At 54.7% G+C, this 16,448-nt stretch overlaps 1 pseudogene; it reads left to right on the plus strand.

Annotated features, from left to right (window-relative positions):
* The first annotated feature begins 9,126 nt into the window (after positions 1-9,126).
* LOC149338716 (uncharacterized) lies at positions 9,127-10,402 on the plus strand (annotated as a pseudogene).
* The last annotated feature ends 6,046 nt before the right edge of the window (positions 10,403-16,448 follow it).

A 16,448-nucleotide genomic window follows, 5' to 3' on the forward strand; every position in this document is an offset into this window, starting at 1 on the left:
TTTATGAAAAACTGTACAGTGCCGGAGCCTGTTCCGGCGGACGACCTAACTGACTCCATCGAGGCGGTCGTCGGTGTCGGGGGCTTCTATACCTGCAGCACCTCGGCGGAACGAAGTTCCTTTGTGCTGTGAGCTCCATGGCTCAAGCGACGAAGATGGTAGCGGTGGGGAGCCTCCTCGTCGCTGGGAAATCCGTACCATTGGCGCAGATGGCAGCGCCAGTGGTTTATGTGATGGTGTTCCGACTGCCACCCACCGTCTTGGACGACGCCCTCGTGGCGGCCCTGAGCGCCTATGGGAAGGTGCGGGCGGTGTCGGAGCCCGTATTCAAGAGCCGGGGCTGCCGCATCCACAACGGCTGCCGCACCGTCAAGCTCGAGATGCAGCGTGCGCCACCCAATTTCCTGACCGTCGCGGGCCACCGCACAATGTTGGAATACCGCGGCATGAAAAGGGTTTGCTCGAGCTGCGGCGGCGAGGGCCACCTGGGTGCCGCCTGCACTGCTACGCGGTGCGGACGCTGCGGAGCCTACGGACACGCGACGGAGACCTGCCAGGCGGCGTGCAAGCGCTGCGGGGGCCAGCACGCGATTTCCGACAGCCCCGCTCGTACGCCGCACCCGCGGCCGCCGGTTCCAACAAGGCGGCGAACGTCGCACCTGAGAGCAGCGGCGAGCCCGCAGCGGCCTCCACTGACGACCGGGCGGAGAACGAGACCACCGACTCCTCGGCCGACCAGACCGAAGGCGTCTTCGACTCCGAGCAGTCCGGCTCAACAGACTCCGACGCGTCGCTGGTCGCCCCTGTCGGAGCCTCCGAGCCTGGAGGCGGCCCTTTTTGACGCGCCGACGGCGGCACAACTGCAGGACACCGAGCCAGGCACCGAGTCGCCCACGACGTCCAACTCCGGCGCTGCGCTGCACACGCCCATCAAGGACAGCGACACCAGCGATAGCGTGAGCGAGCTGCGCCCGCAGAGGGTGCATATCCTGGTGGCTCCCGAACCGCGTCGAACCCTGTGCGCCGCGAAGGTGGTCCGGGCTGGTGTACATAAAGCCCTGGAGCAGGACGACCCCAAGCGCCAGCACTCGTCGTCCGAGGGCAGCAGCCCGTCTCCGCTCAACCTCGCGCCCAAGAAGAAAGTAATGACGGCGGAGGAGGAGAACGCCCCGATGGACTTCTCCCAAGATGCGTAGTCTTCGCCATGGCGTCCCCTCTCAGGACATCGGGCCGTGATGGCCTTACCCTCTCCCCTGCTCGGCGCGCTGGCTCCGTTGGCGCATCAGGTGAACGATGGACAGTGTTTGTGCGGTGGTGTGTGTTGGTATGTGTGTGACTGTGTGTTTGTGTCGCAGCCGCGCGCATCGGTCCGGACCTTACCACCGTGCAACCGTTAGCACCGATTGGCATCGTAGCCCCGTAGCCGCGGGGCCGCCAGCCAGGACGCCAGCAGGGACCCGGTTCGCCTCCCCAGCGCCTCGCCCCCCCCCCCCCCCCCCCCCCCCCCCCCCCCCCCCCCAGCGCTGGTGTGTCACCGCACCCACAGACTTTGCCCACAGAACTGTGCCGCGAGTCTGTCGCCGTTTTGTTTTGTTCGCTTGTTTTGTTGTTTTGCTTTGTTGTATTGTTCTCCGCTTTATTTTTATGATGGCTGTTTTTCGGTTCGCTTCTTTTCACGCGCAGGCTTTTCGCTCTCCCGATAAGCAGCGGGAGGTGCTTCACCTTGCGCGTTCGTTATGTATCGATGTTTTGTTTTTGCAGGAGTGCAACTTTCGCACTCCCGCCGACGTTTTTTAAGTCACGTTTTTTAAGTCGCTTCGCCAGTTGAAGGAATAGATGAGGGCCAAGTTGACAAGACTGAAGGACGAAATAAAGCTAGAGCATAAAGCAATTCGGGAGGCAATGGACAGAGAACTACACAACAAAATTCGCAAGCTTTGACATGAGCAAAGGTCGCTGACCAACAGTCTAGGATATGCCCATACAATTGAGGAAATCAACAAGAAACTGAGTGATGAGATGGCTGTAAGCGCTCAACTTGCAACAGAAAATGAGGCACTTCGCACTAGGCTGCATGATGATGTTAAAGGTAGGGTTGTTCAGTCGGAACAGTATTCTAGGAAAAACAACATCGACATACAGGGCGTGAAAAAGACACAGGATGAATCAGTCATCGACATCTTAGCCAAACTCGGAACAGCCTGAACCCATCGTAGAAATTGATCTTGAAGTCTGTCATTGCGTTCCCACAAGCAAGCCCGAAAAAACGAATATTGTCGTTCAGTTCCGGTCACGGGTGAAACGCAACAATATTTTGCAAAAAGCTAAAAAAATGCGACTTTCCAACGGTGGAAACTAAGCTCATGGAGCACATCGCGTTGCAGCGTCTGAACGAGCGGGCTGCGGAGGTGGATTTGTTTGACGAGCGGCACCCAGATTTCCATAGGCTGCGGCGCACCGCCGATTCCATATCGAATGTTGCCATACCACTGGAGCATGCCAGGGCGGCTGATCAAGTTGCGCTGCTACTGCTACTAGACGTCGCAGGAGCTTTTGACAACGTTCACCATGCGCCAATTCTCGCAGTGCTTGAAGGGGCCGGTGTGAACGGGCGCCTTTTGCGATAAGTTCGGGGCTTCCTGAGCGGGCCCACTATGCGTGCACGAGTAGAGGGAAAACTCACTAAGCCTCGTCCATTGCACTTTGGTTGTGTTGGGTTTAGTGGCACATAAGCATCTAAGGCTATCATGAGCCAAACACAAGGTGTAGAAAAATTGTTTTGAGCAGGAGTTTATGAAAAAAACTAAAAACAAAGGTGGTGTACAAGACCTAAAAAGTTATTTCATACCACCTAGTGCAGGTAAAGGGGAAAAATTTCTGAAATGGCTAATGCTAAAAGTTTTAAAGGTCAAGAAATCTCAGTGGCCATCCTTGTGGGGCAAGGACATTTAGGCTCCCAACCAATGAAAGTGACACCTAAGCCTTCTTCTCAGGTATGAGAAAGTAGCTGAGGTGTCCATGCGGTGTTTGTATTCTGCTGTTTTTGAGCCGTCACTGTAAAATTCTGTGTAGTTCACATATTTTTCTTGTAGTGTCCGGTACTCCTGTAATGTGTGTCTGTTTGATGTTTGTATTCTGATGCTTTTGAGCCGTCACTGTAAAAATCTGCGTAATTCACATAATTTTGTTGTAGTGCCCGGTATTCCAGAAATATGTGTTTGTATGATGTTTGTATTCTGCTGTTTTTGTGCCATCACTGTAAAATTCTGTGTAGTTCACATATTTTTCTTGTAGTGCTCAGCACTCCTGTAATACGTATCCATGTGGTGTTTGTATCCTGCTTTTTTTAGCCATCACTGTAAAATTCTATGTAGTTCACATATTTTTCTTGTAATGTACGGCACTCCTGTAATATGCGTCTGTGTAATGTTTTTTTTGTGAAGTATGTTAATGTTAAGTCACATACAGTGGGAAGGGTGTACCATGGGAATAGTGGGTTGTGCCTTGAGGCGACACCAGGAAAGGTATCCAGCATTTCCAAGCTTTGGCAAATATCCTCAAAGCAGAGGTCTGATTGACGGGGGTTTGTTGTTGAACACTCTTATGGAGGTGCACCTTGTACCTATGGAATAACAGACGTGCTCGGCAGGGAACGCATTTTCAAGACATATGTGTGTTGTATTGGGTTTATGGGCGCATAAGCGACTAAGGCCATCATGCGCCAAGCTCAGGGTGCAGAAAATTGTTTTATATAAGATGTTGTACAAAAGTCTATGTGAACGACGGTGTAAAGGGCCTAAAAAGTTAATGGACATATGTGTATGTGGGCATAGTTCTTCTGTCCGTAAGACAGGGTTCACTGACTTCGATATACAGACTCTTTATGGGGGATATTCTGCATGCGCATTTGAGAGACATAAACCAAGGTTATGCACTGAGTCCAGTCGCTTTAGATGGCCTCGCAGTCCCATATATAACACATCCTTAGTCTAGGGTAGAACGTAGCACAGACTGGTACATCTGTAAAAGACATGTTCTGTCAGATACCCAGCGTTTTCGAGACAGTGCTTTGTTTATGTGTGGCAGTAAGTGAGATATTTGTCAAATGTTATTTCCAAGAATTCATCTTCATTTACCTGGAAGTATAATTCCATTTAAGTAGAAGGCGGGATCAAATTTCAAAGCGTTTCTAAGTGAAAAAAGAACACACTTTTTTGTAAGGAGAATTTAAAACCATTTATGTCTGGCCAAACCACAAATTGTGTCATTTGTACTAGACATGCACGTTATTTGCAGGCCATCAACATATAGAGAATACATAATGGACCTTGGATGTTAGCTACGGAATTAATTTTCACGACAATGAGGGTGGTGCTTAAAGGCCCCCTGCCCACCCGCGGCCAGCAGACACACTCTACCTCACTTTGAGCGAGCCTCCTCTCCTTCCATTCCCTCCTCGAAATTTTTCTCTCCCGCTCCTCGTCGAGTAGGCTCGGCAAGGCAAAATCACCCCTTCCTTCTCCGGTGTAAGCCGGAGGCGTGGTGTCTGTGGAGTGCGTCACAGGGCGACGTCATGGCCCCGCCTTCAATAGAATTCTTTTCTTGGTTTTTGCATTTTCTCCGCACACTGAACGATCGAGAGGCGCGATCGGCTCGACCACCTAGACTTGTTAGCGAGCGCATCCTTTCATACATCTGTTTGTCATTCCCAGTTAACGAGCCACCTTTTCATTTTCTTTTAGGCCTCCCCACCGTTTCACGAGCGGAGGGGCGGAAGTCGGTTGTGTTCGAAACACACGGCGAAGCGCGGACCCGGCAACCGCCCGTTTGCTTTTCTCCATGCGTGTTTGTGTTCTGTGTGTTTGTGTCTTTTCTCCGCTCCAAAGCATATGTCATTCATTGGAGTCAAGGCGTACGCAAGATGCACGAAAGATAAGCGGTATGTGTGCGGAGCGGTAAAGTGGGCGAGCGAGGGACAGGCTCTGCTGCACTACTAATTAAAACCTTGTTTTGGGGGGCTCGCATAGAAGAAAAGAAACTGAGAAGGGAGCGCGCACGCAGAGCGTCTCGTGACGGGATCACGGCGGGGGGGGGGGGGGGGGGGGGGGCGAGCCAACTCCCTCAGTTTTACTGTTTTTTTACTTTTTATGGCTAGGGTTCAAGGCTGTCGCCGCACGCTCCCTCCGCAGTTTTTTTTTTTTGTTCCTTCATGCGGGTTTGTAGGCATGAGCCAGAACAGAAGGCGCTGCGGAAAGCGTTGTGCAGACGACGCGACGCCAAGGCCACGCCCAACCTTCTCCCGTCAGTCAGAACGATGCACCAATGGAGTGCCTTTAGCGAAAGTAGCCCCCCTTGACGTCAGCGGGGTGCAGAGTAGTGGGCCGGGCCCGTTTTTGAAGGAAGGAAAGAACGAACGGGCTTTGATTTGAATTTTCGCAGCTTTTCGGGGCGCGCATGGCTCTAGTATTTTGCAGAGGTTATCTTCGATGCCTCATCTATGCAGTGGGCTTGTTTTTCAAAAATGTCCGGACCCTGGTCAGTGGCCCTTTAAGATACACTCCTGCGGTACCTCATTTTTCCGAATGTATTTTTTGGAAAGGGTAGAACCTATGAGTACATGAAATGAACGCTGAGACAGAGAATCCTTAAAGCAGTTCAGCATCCTTCTAGATATACCAAAGTCTGCAAGGTCGCGAAGAATGCCAAACCTCCAGGTGGTAGCATAAGCCTTCTCCATATCGAAGAAAACTGCTAGGCAGTGTTGTTCATGTATGAATGCTTCTCTGACTATTTTAAAGGTGGACAAAATGGTCAGGTCTTGAGCATGCCTTTTTAAAACCACACTGATGAATGTCGAGAAGTTTGCGAGCTTCAAGGTCAAAGGTTAATTTTACGTTAACCCATACATGCACAGTGTCCTATACGTAGTACGCTTCTTTCATGCAATGTAATATCACTATTTCTTTAACTGAAGACTAGCGCCACCTACAGAGAATCAAGCAGGCCTCTGTCTCAATGTGTGCAAGCCTACACATTGCCTGTCCTTCCTATTTTCACGAGCGGACTGTTTCTCTGCACTCTGTACGAAAGACGTCATCGAGCAGCAGGAAAAGGCAGTTGTGACACTTTCTTTGTTATCAAATAATTGCAATACTTTGTCGACCAACTCATAAGAGTTCAGCAATTAACCGGAATCAGTTTGTGTTGTTCAAACAACAGGAAATCATAAGTTATGACGTGGTAAACCCAGCCGTCCTATATTTAGAACAAGGGACGGAAGCGATACGTAATTATACCACACGGATAAGCATGGTGCTGCTTACTCACGTGCCGCTCATGGACACATTGCACCATCATGTGCATCATACATTTTTTTATAGTTCGTGTTCTTTTGGCAGCTATTATGAAAAAGGCTTTGATGAGACACGGTTATTGGAGCACCGTTTTTTTTTCCACCGCACTGCATGGCTTCCTTCTGTAACTACAAAATAAAAAGATACTGTTCAAACATTTACACTAAGTAGAAAATATGAATACGACTGATCTTTTTTTGTGCTAGACACTGCTGACGCTGGAGCAGCGTAACCTCAACACTGGCAATATTGCCCACTGAAAATTTTGCAACCACTGACTCACGCAGAAAACGGCAACGAAAATGACTGACATGGCTCGCTTTGCCTGGAAGCGTCCTTTGAGCGGAAATTGTGGACCTCAATAACACGTCATGCGAAGACGATGACGAAGGCGAGCAAGCCAAAGAGGTCACCAAATCGAGCGCTAAATGGAAAAAGAGGGACTTCAATACAAAATTAACTCAGAGTGAGTGGTTGAACGACCAAGAGGATAAAAGTTTCGTTTCTCTGGCAGAAGCATTCGAAAAATTCTTTGCAAGCAACATTGTCACATTTCTCGAGCAGGAAACCAACCGTTATGCGGAGCAAAAAAAACGGAACGTAGGGGTTACAGAAGAAGAAATTAGGTGTGTCATAGGTGTACTTCTTCCTAGTGGGTATGTGCCTGTACGTCGCTGAAGAACGTTATGGGAAATCTCCGATGAATGCCACAGCGAACTCGCTGCAAACTCGATGAGGCAGAACCATTTCAAAGCAATCATTTCTTACCTGCATGTTGGAGACAACAGCCTGCCTCAGAATGACAGATTTGACCAGATGCGGCCACTGTTCAAGCTTATGAACAAAAAATTTCTTTTGTATACACCACTTTCAGAAAGCTACAATCGATGAAAGCATGCGTGAATATTTTGGAAGGCATGGGTGTAAGCAGTTCATGAAAGGAAAACTCATCAAACGCACTCCTCTTGGCTATTTGTTGTCAGCCCCACCAAGGAACATTTTGCTTGACTGCTGACAGCAAAAATGACCTTGGCCTTTGAATGTCCTTTTACTTCAAAGGGGGGATTACACAATCACCAAATGTGGCACTGCACGAAAGCGGCCTTAGGGGCTCAGCCGCCCCATCCCGTGCCGCCCTCAGTACCTCGCCGCCAGCACGATTTGAAGACTCCCTTTCGGACTCGGAGCCCACAGACCCGCCTCCACCGAGCATCGAGCCATCATCGCCACCCCTTCTCCTCTCTCCACAGGGGATTCGGAAACCAACGACGAGCCAGCAAGCCCTGCACCAGGCAGCAACAAGCAGTCTGCAAGCCAGCCCAACTCGACACAGTGAGGAATGCGACCTTGAAGAAGAGGAGGGGCCAACTCGAGAAGAAACGGAGACCGGCCACAACGACGAAGAAAACACCATCGACCCCTGACCCTGACCGAGGATGAGGGAGTTATCACCGACCACAGCAGGTGCCTCCAGTGTCTGCTGCGCGAGCCTGTGTCTGACGAGGGTTGGGGTGGCTTCCCTTCTATTTTGCAGGAAGCCATCGCGAAGGTTTTGAAGGCAGTAAAGCTGCCGCCGGCTCTGGCTAGAGGTAAGCCGTGCCGCCTGACCAACCCTGAAAACACTCAGCAGATACAGTAGCTGTACCGCAGAAATCGCCGTCAAGCCGCACGCCTGATCGTGGAAGGCGTATCCTTGCTCTGCCCGGTCCATCTTGAAGATCTTCACGGCCACTTCACGGCTACGTGGGGACCCAAGGAAGTAGACACCACCTTTCTGCTCAAAAAGACAAGCGTCATTCAGGCGGCTGAATTCCCACTCGACAACTTCACCGAAGAAGTTCTTCGGAAGCTTTGCAAGTGCGAGAACGCCGCCCCGGAAACGACAGTATCACCTACCACCACTGGCGAACCACCGACCCAGAAGCAAAGTTCCTGACGGCAGTGTTCAACGCCTGCATCAAGTTAAGGGACAACTTGAAGACGTCACCATCGCCCTCGGCTCGACAATCTCGAAGCTGTACGCTGGCTGCCTAGCATCCAGGCTGCAGCGCTGGTTCGGAGACCACGAGACCCTCTCGCGCAGCCGAAAGGGGTTCCTTCCACACGAAGGCGTGTACGAACACAATTTCGTGCTGCAGCAACTCCTTGATGCGGCGCGGGACGGCCGTGGGGGCTCTGCGTCGCCTTCCTTGACCTTATCAACGCCTTCGGCTCCGTCGCCCACAACGCCAGCATCGACGCGCTGCGAGGAGCCGGCGCCAGGGATGACTTCAGCGCCACCGTTGCCGACCTGTACCATGACAACACCACCCGCATCGTAGCAAAGGACGGAGCTAAGCAGCCTAGCGACATCTCCTCCACGGAAATTCGCCAGGGCTGCCCTCTCAGCGGGCTCCTCTTCAACCTCGTCATCGACCCAGTACTGCGGGAAGTGCAGGGCGACGATCAGCAGCACAATATCCTGGTCTACGAGGACGACCTCACCCCACTCGCCGACAACCCGGAAGAACTTCAAGTGCGCTTTAACAAAGTGGCGGCACTCTATTCCACGTTGAGCCTAAAACTAAACCCTATAAAGTGCAACTCTCCACCTCTCCAGCAACACCCCCGGGAACGAGATCAACTGTTTTCAACATCAACGGCACTGATATAGCAACCAATAATGACTATGAATCTCCCATCTTTTCTAGGAAGCCCAGTCGGATTCAGCGTGTTCCCGAACACGGCAACAGTCGACGAAGCCATCAGCGTAGGCCGCCGCCTGCTGACCTCAATGCTCGCCCCGTGGCGGAGGTCGGACGGTGTCAAAGCATTCGTATACCCAGCGCTCAACTTCTCCATGCGGTGCGGACTGTTGGGTAAGGCAGAGTGGGAGCGCCGCGACGAAGCCCTGCGGCCACTCATTAAACGCACTCTCTACCTTCCAGTGAGTGCGGCTAACGAGTACATCTACGGCAGCGCAGCAGCAGGCGCGGCGGGAATCCCCCTCGCAGCAGAGCTCAGCGACATCTGCCGCATCGACGGCGCCTTTAAATTGCTCTCTTCTCACGACGCAGATGTTCGAGACCTGGCGAAGCGAGCAGTCACCGAGGTCACGACCAAAAGACTAGGACGACAAGTGACCGAGGCGGACGTCGCAGCCTACCTCAGCGGGGAGACGGAGGGTGACTTCAGGGCGCGAGCCACGCAGCTGAAGTCCGTATGGACCGAGGCGCGCAAGGCATCCTGCCGACTCGAGGTTACGTGGGAGATGCGGGACGGTGCCCCCTACATCACCTGCGCCGACGTAACTTTGGCGCCTTAGCGCTGAACAAAGGTTGTGAAGAAGCTGTGATCGATCGCGACGGGGGCACGAAATCACACTCTCCAACAAAAACCCAGTCAGGGGAAGGTTATGGAGTGCGTCGCCGCTGATCCGAGCAGCTCTCACTTCATGCGTTCCGGTCTCTCTACCCGTTTCTGTGACTGGCGTTTCATCCACAGGGCGAGGCTGAACCTGCTGCCACTGAACGGGGCCAGGCCGTGGGTGCGTGCAGGAGACCAGCGGTGCAGAGTATGCGGACACGGACAGGAAACCCTCCCCCCCGTGCTCTGCCACTGCATGCGTCCTAGTGCCGCCTACCAGACCCGGCACAATGAAATCGTAAACCGGCTGAAGACGACCGCGAAGAAGCAATTCACCGTCACCCACGAGGACCAACCCGTGGGAACGACCAACCTCAAGCCGGACCTCGTTCTGGCGCGAGGAGAGTCGGCGATTGTCAGTGACGTCACCTGCCCCTTTGACAATCGCAAAACTGCTTTTGATGCAGCATCGGAGAGTAAGGTCGCCAAGTATGAACCCGTTGCGAAACCTGCTGCGAAAATTCCAGCGGGTGAGCATATAGCTAATCGTTGTTGGAGCGCTCAGCTCTTGGGACCGCAACAACGACAAAGTGATTAAACGTCTATGTAGAAAAAGCTACTTGCGCCTCTTCAAGATGCTGGCAGTGAGTGACACCATCGCGGCTTTTCGCGAAGTCTATTCCACACACGTGGCTGCTAAATGAGGGTGTTGCACTTCGGTGGACCTCAGCAGTCACGAGTTGGAAGACTTCGAACACACACACCACACACGAGCAAATAAAGCTTAGAGACGAGACTTCTAATAAAAAGGAACGAACGAAAATCAGATATGCCGGTAAGAACTAGGAAATGTCCAGAAACATTGCTGAAAAATCTCTTCCCGGCCTTGACTAGAGACTGGTTAGCCCACTATGCCCTGCTGCTCCCGCTCCCTCACCGTTTTTTATTATTTCAAGGTGCACTTGTTTATCAGTTCTTCCTCGTGCCATATCTCGGAGTGGTTGTTCATGGAGAGATGACAAACACCACCATTATTGTATGGGCAAGCTGAGTGCCATCCCATGGTCTGTTCTTTGACCTATCACTCAGAATGGCTGGTGTTAGAAAGATAATGAACGTTATCTCTGACAGTACTTCCCAGCAAGTTAGATCCTCCAGCTGGCATGACGAAGGGCCTGTGTCGCCGCCAGTACTCGCCACAGAGCCGGCTGCTTCTCCATCCTCCGGTATGTGGCACCACTTGTGCTGCCAATCCAGAGGGTTTTCAAGCCTGGGCTTATCAGGATTATCGCTTCTCGGCCTTTTGGCTAAGACCGCGGCCGTCAGGCTGTCCGTCTTCGTAGAAGCAAGCCCAACCCCGGAGCGGAGCGGACCCCTGGACCCCGCCCACAGGAGGAGGCGCCGCCACCCCCCTGGAGGATCGCCGCCCCGGCGCCCGGCTGCCAGCCGGCTGCCCGGGAATGCCTGCTGCCGCCCCCCTGCCATCCCAGGAACCCAGCGAAGGTACTGCCCGCGGCCCCCCACCACCCACCAGCCTGCTGAACCCGGTCCCCGGCCCGGCACCAGCATGGCTTCATCCGGTCCCCCTGGCGGACCGACCTTCCGAGCGCCTCCCCCGAAGGCGCATTGCTTCACTTTTGAAGTAAAAGTCGAGGCCTCGGCCGACGATATTTTCGACGGCATTGAGGCTGTTGTTGGTCCCAAGATGCTGGAGTCCCTCCAGCACCAAAGGGGATTTAAGTTTTGCGTCGCCGTAGCCTCAGCTGCGGCGGCTCAGAAATTGCTTGCAGAGGGAGCCTTCTCCGTGAACGGTACCCCTGTCCCGGTCACCTGCGTTGGACCAGCAGTGGTCAACATCACCATCTTCCGACTGTCGCTGTTCGTGGGCGACACCTCGATCGCCTCGGCACTAAACCCTTACGGGAAAGTGCTCGAGGTGGGCCACCCCGTTCTCAAGGGCCGGCGGCACGTCGGCAACGGGCAGCGCCTCGTGCGCATGGAAATGCGGAAGCCCGTCCCCAACTTCGTCAACGTGTTGGGACATCGCATCCTGTGCGACTACCGAGGCGTGCGCAAGGTGTGCTCGAATATTTTGCAAAAACAAACTCGTTTAAATATTCTTACTTTCCGCGCACAATAAACGATTGGAATGCACTGTCCGAACAGATTGTATCTAGTGATAAATTTGAAAATAATCTTAGAAATGAATTCTTGTGTGCAGATTGATGTGTAATGTATTTCCTTTGAATTGTGTATTTCCTCATTTGTGTCGTGTGTAAACCTTTTGCCTATGTAATAACTTATGGCGTTTGTAATTATGCCTTATCTGCCCTTCCTGCTTGGACCACATGAGGTCTGCAGTATTATGTAAATAAATAAATAAAAAATAAAAAAACGCCGCCTCAGCTCCAGGCCCTGACGGCATTCCCACTAGCTTTTATGCTAGGTTTTTCACCGCCCTGGAGCCCCACCTTCTCCGGATGATGAACGCCTTTGTCAGGGACGGCGAGAGGCCGGAGTCTTTTAGAGAGAGCCGTGTCGTGCTCATCCTGAAGCCCGGCGGGTGCCCATCTGACCCGCAGGCGTGGCGCCCGATCACTCTGCTTAACGCAGACTACAAGATCGTGGCGTCGCTGCTGGCTAAAAGGTTGAGCAAGGTTTTATCGGTGCTTGTAAGCCCTGCGCAGACCTGCACTGTGCCCGGACGCTCAGTTTTCTCGTCTCTCGCACTAACGCGTGACTTGTTCTTGTTCACCTCGAGAACCGGAATTCCGGGTTGTTTCGTCTCGCTCTATCAGGCTAAAGCCTTCGATCGGGTCGAGCACGGATACCTTTTTGGCGTTCTCGGGGCTTTCGGCTTTCCGCCCGAGTTCGTAGAGCGGTTGGAGCGGCTGTACTCAGATATCACAGCCCGCTTGCTTTTTAACGGTGCACTGAGCGACCCTTTCGGCATTCAGCGCGGCATTCGACAGGGCTGTCCCCTTTCGCGCCGCTGTTGCTTGTTTTATGTATTGATCCCCTCCTGCGCCGCGTAGCAGAGTCTTCCTCTATTCGCGGCTTCCCTTTGCCTGGCCAGGGCAGGTGAAGGTGTCAGCATACGCTGACGACGTGTCCCCGTTTTTGCGGGACGAGGATAGCTTCGTAGCGTTTTGTCGGCTATTTTCTTGTTACAGCGAGCTGTCCGGCGCCCTACTAAACAGGGGCAAGAGCAAGGCTCTCTGCTTCGTGGCCTTCGCGTCCGACCTGCTAGGTGAGGTGAAGTGGGTTCCAGCCTGCAAGGTGTTAGGCGTCGTCTTCCTCTCATCTGGGGAGGTAGCTCGCGAAACGTGGAGCGAGTTACGAGCGACCGCGGAGCGACGTCTCGCAGTGGCAGCGAACTTCCATCTCTCGCTGTCCGAGCGCGCGTTCGTGATTCGATCTACCGTGTGCGCGTCGCTCTACTACGTAGCTCGCGTCGCTTGTCGGCCGCGCACCTTCAAGCGCCGCTTAGCCACCCTTTGCGGCAGTTTTTTCTGGGCGAGAAAGACGGAGACCATCGCTCGCGCGCTCCTCCGTCTTCCAACGCGCATGGGCAGGTTTAGCCTGCTCAACCTGCGCACTATGTGCAGCGTGCTGGCTGTTAGAGGCGTCCGCGACCTAGTCAACTCCACCGACTACATGGGGAGAGGGCTTCTCGCCTACCTGCTCGGGACTTCGCGGCGCCTATTTTTTAGCAATTGCACAGGTCCTTCAGCCGAACAGCAGCCAGGGTTCTTCCGGTATATCTGCCAGACGGCCGAGTCCCTCACTGCCACCCTGCCCGAGGTCGACGTCTCTGAGACGCAGGCCTCCCGCGTTTGCGAGCTCCTAGCAATCCAGGAGGCTACACCCGACCAGCTACAGCGGAGCAGGCAGGTACGGTGGCGGGACTTGACGTTGCATTCGTTACCACTAGACGTCCGCGACTTCGGCTGGCTGCGAGGCTGGAGTGTCCTACCGACGGGGGTCCGCATCGCCGCGTGGGGAATCGCTCCTTCTTCGCGGTGCCCCCGGTGTGGTGCGACCGAGACCCTCGAGCACGCGCCCTTCGAGTGTGTAGTGGCGCGTACCTTTTGGCGGCTCCTCTCGCGCATGTTTTATGTTACTCTTGACGTGCGCACTAGGCCGCGCGACTTTTTTGTACGCCTGCTTCTTTGTGTGGGCACCTTTGTGTTGTGGCGCCAGCGTGGCGTCGCATCTCTCCAGGGCCGACCGCAGCGAGCCATGTTCCCTCTGCTGCAGCGGGTTCGGGCGCGCCTCTTCCAGCAGGCGTGCCTGGACCGAGTCATGCTCCCCGAGGAAGAGTTTCTTCGGCGTTGGAGCACCCGCTTCATCGCCGTCGACAGGGGCCGCGCGACCGTGCGGCTCCTGCCTTACTAAATGTGTGCTGTGCGCGGTGGTAGTTAGGTAATTTTACTGCGTGCTTCCCCCGCGACGCTTGGACACTTCGAACTCTGTGGACCCTTGTGCTGTGAACATTTTGTGTGTGCATGGCGACTACTGTCGCTTTATTGTATTATTTCAGTGCCTAGTTCTATAGGGCGACACTAGTCGCTGCCCTGTATATTCGTTTTTTGTGAGGGACTGTAGTCCTTTTTTCTTGCATATATTGGGGTCCAATAAACTTCTCTTAAATCCGCTCGCGATCGTTTTTCAGTGTGTGTGCTGGTCCCGGCGGGCGCCCCGTTCTCGGTCGCCGCCCCGTGCTCCAGCGTTCCCGAAGGTCCAGCCGTCCGTGCCCCGGCGCCAGGCCTGCTGCCGCGGTGCCCAGGGCGTGGCCATGGATCTCCTGCCACCCGGAACGCGCCCCACAAAGCCGCAATGCTTTAACTTCGTGGTGCCAGAGCCTGCTCCGGCGGACGGCCTGATCGACTCGCTCGAGGCGGTCGTCAGTGTCGGGGGGCTGCAATATCTCCAGCAGCTCGGCGGAACCCGTTTCCAGTGTGCTGTAAGCACGATGTCGCAAGCCTCGAAGATGGTGGCGGCGGGGTGCTTCTCCGTCGCCTGTAAAGAAGTGCCGCTGGTGCAGATGGCCGCACCAGTGGTTTTCGTGACGGTTTTCCGTCTGCCGCCGTCTTTCACCGACGACGCCCTTTCTGCAGCCCTGGCTCCCTACGGCAAGGTGCGGGCTATCAAGGAGCCCGTTTTCAAGAGCCGAGGTCATATGCGGAACGGGTGCCGCCTCGCCAAGCTAGATATGCAACGTCAGCCGCCCAACTTCCTCTCCGTCGCGGGTCACCGCGCTATGCTCGAATATCGAGGAATGAAGCGCGTGTGCTCGCGGTGCGGAGCGGAGGGCCACCTCGGAGCGGCCTGCAAGGCGGCGAAGTGCGGGCGCTGCTCCGCTTTCGGGCATGAGTCGGAGTCGTGCAGCGCGACGTGCAAGCGCTGCGGCGGTCACCATGCGACGTCCGACTGCGTCCTCCCCTGTTCTTACGCTGCCGCTGCTGCAGGTGCCGCCGCCCGCCCGCAGGACAACACCGACGGGGTGGCGACCAACAAGCCGCCTGGCGTGCCGGGCGAGCCCCCGGATTCACCGAAGGAGCCCCCAGACCCCGAGGGCAACGGCGAGCCCACGAGCACGCCGCGTGAGATGGAGTCTCGTTGTGACGTCGCTGACGACGTCTCGAACTCCACGGCGACCCTCGCGTCGCCGTCCGACGAAGCGAGCTCCGATGCGACGTCCGATGAGCACAGGTCGTGTGTGTGCTCCGACGACGAGGAGGCTTCAGACCTCCTCGCATTCACGTGTTGGAAGACTTCGAACACGCACAACAGCACACACACTCCACACATGCGGGCGAATAAAGCTTAGAAACGAGACTTCCGATAAAAAGGAACGAACAAAAAATCAGATATGTTGAAAAAGGACTAGGAAATGTCCCGAAACATTTCTGAAAAAAATTTCTTCTCGGCCACGACTAGAGACCGGTCAGCGCACTCGCTCCGCTCTTACTCCCCCCCCCCCTTCACCCATTTGCCGTTCGTAATTTTTTCGATGCCTACTTGCTTATCTGTTCGTTCTTCTGCCGTGATTGTTCATTGAGAGATGAGAAATGGCACCAGCGCTGTTACCGGTGCGCTGGGTGCTCCCTCGTGACCTGTTCTTTTGCTTATCACTCAGACTGGCTGATGTTTACCTGATAACGAGCGTTAACTCTGAAAACACTTCCAACCATGTTAGACACTCCGGCTGGCGTGATAAGGGCATGCGATGCCGCTCGCAGTTGCCAAATACCCAACTGCTTCACCGTCCGCCGGTATGTGGCGCCACTTGTGCTGCCAATCCAGAGGGTTTTCAAGCCCGGGCTCATCAGGATTATCGCTTCTCGGCCTTTTGGCTAAGACCGCGGCCGTCAGGCTGTCCGTCTTCGTAGAAGCAAGCCCAACCCCGGAGCGGAGCGGACCCCTGGACCCCGCCACCCCGTCCCCAGGAGGAGCCGCCGCCACCCCCCTGGAGGATCACCGCCCCGGCTCCCGGCTGCCGGCCGGCTTCCCGAGAATGCCTGCCGCCCCCCTGCCGTCCCAGGAACCCGGTGGAGGTGCTGCCCGCGGCCCCCCACCACCCACCAGCCAACTGCCTGCTGAACCCGGACCCCGGCCCGGCTCCAGCATGTCGCCAACCGGTCCCCCCGGAGGACCAACTTTCCGAGCGCCTCCTCCAAAGGCGCATTCTTCAACTTTTCGTTGAAGTCCGAAGCCTCGGCCGATGACATAATCGACGGCATCGAG

The sequence above is a fragment of the Amblyomma mixtum genome, chromosome 6 (genome assembly GCF_055824585.1).
Source record: "Amblyomma mixtum isolate Tamu chromosome 6, ASM5582458v1, whole genome shotgun sequence".
NCBI lineage: Eukaryota > Metazoa > Arthropoda > Arachnida > Ixodida > Ixodidae > Amblyomma > Amblyomma mixtum.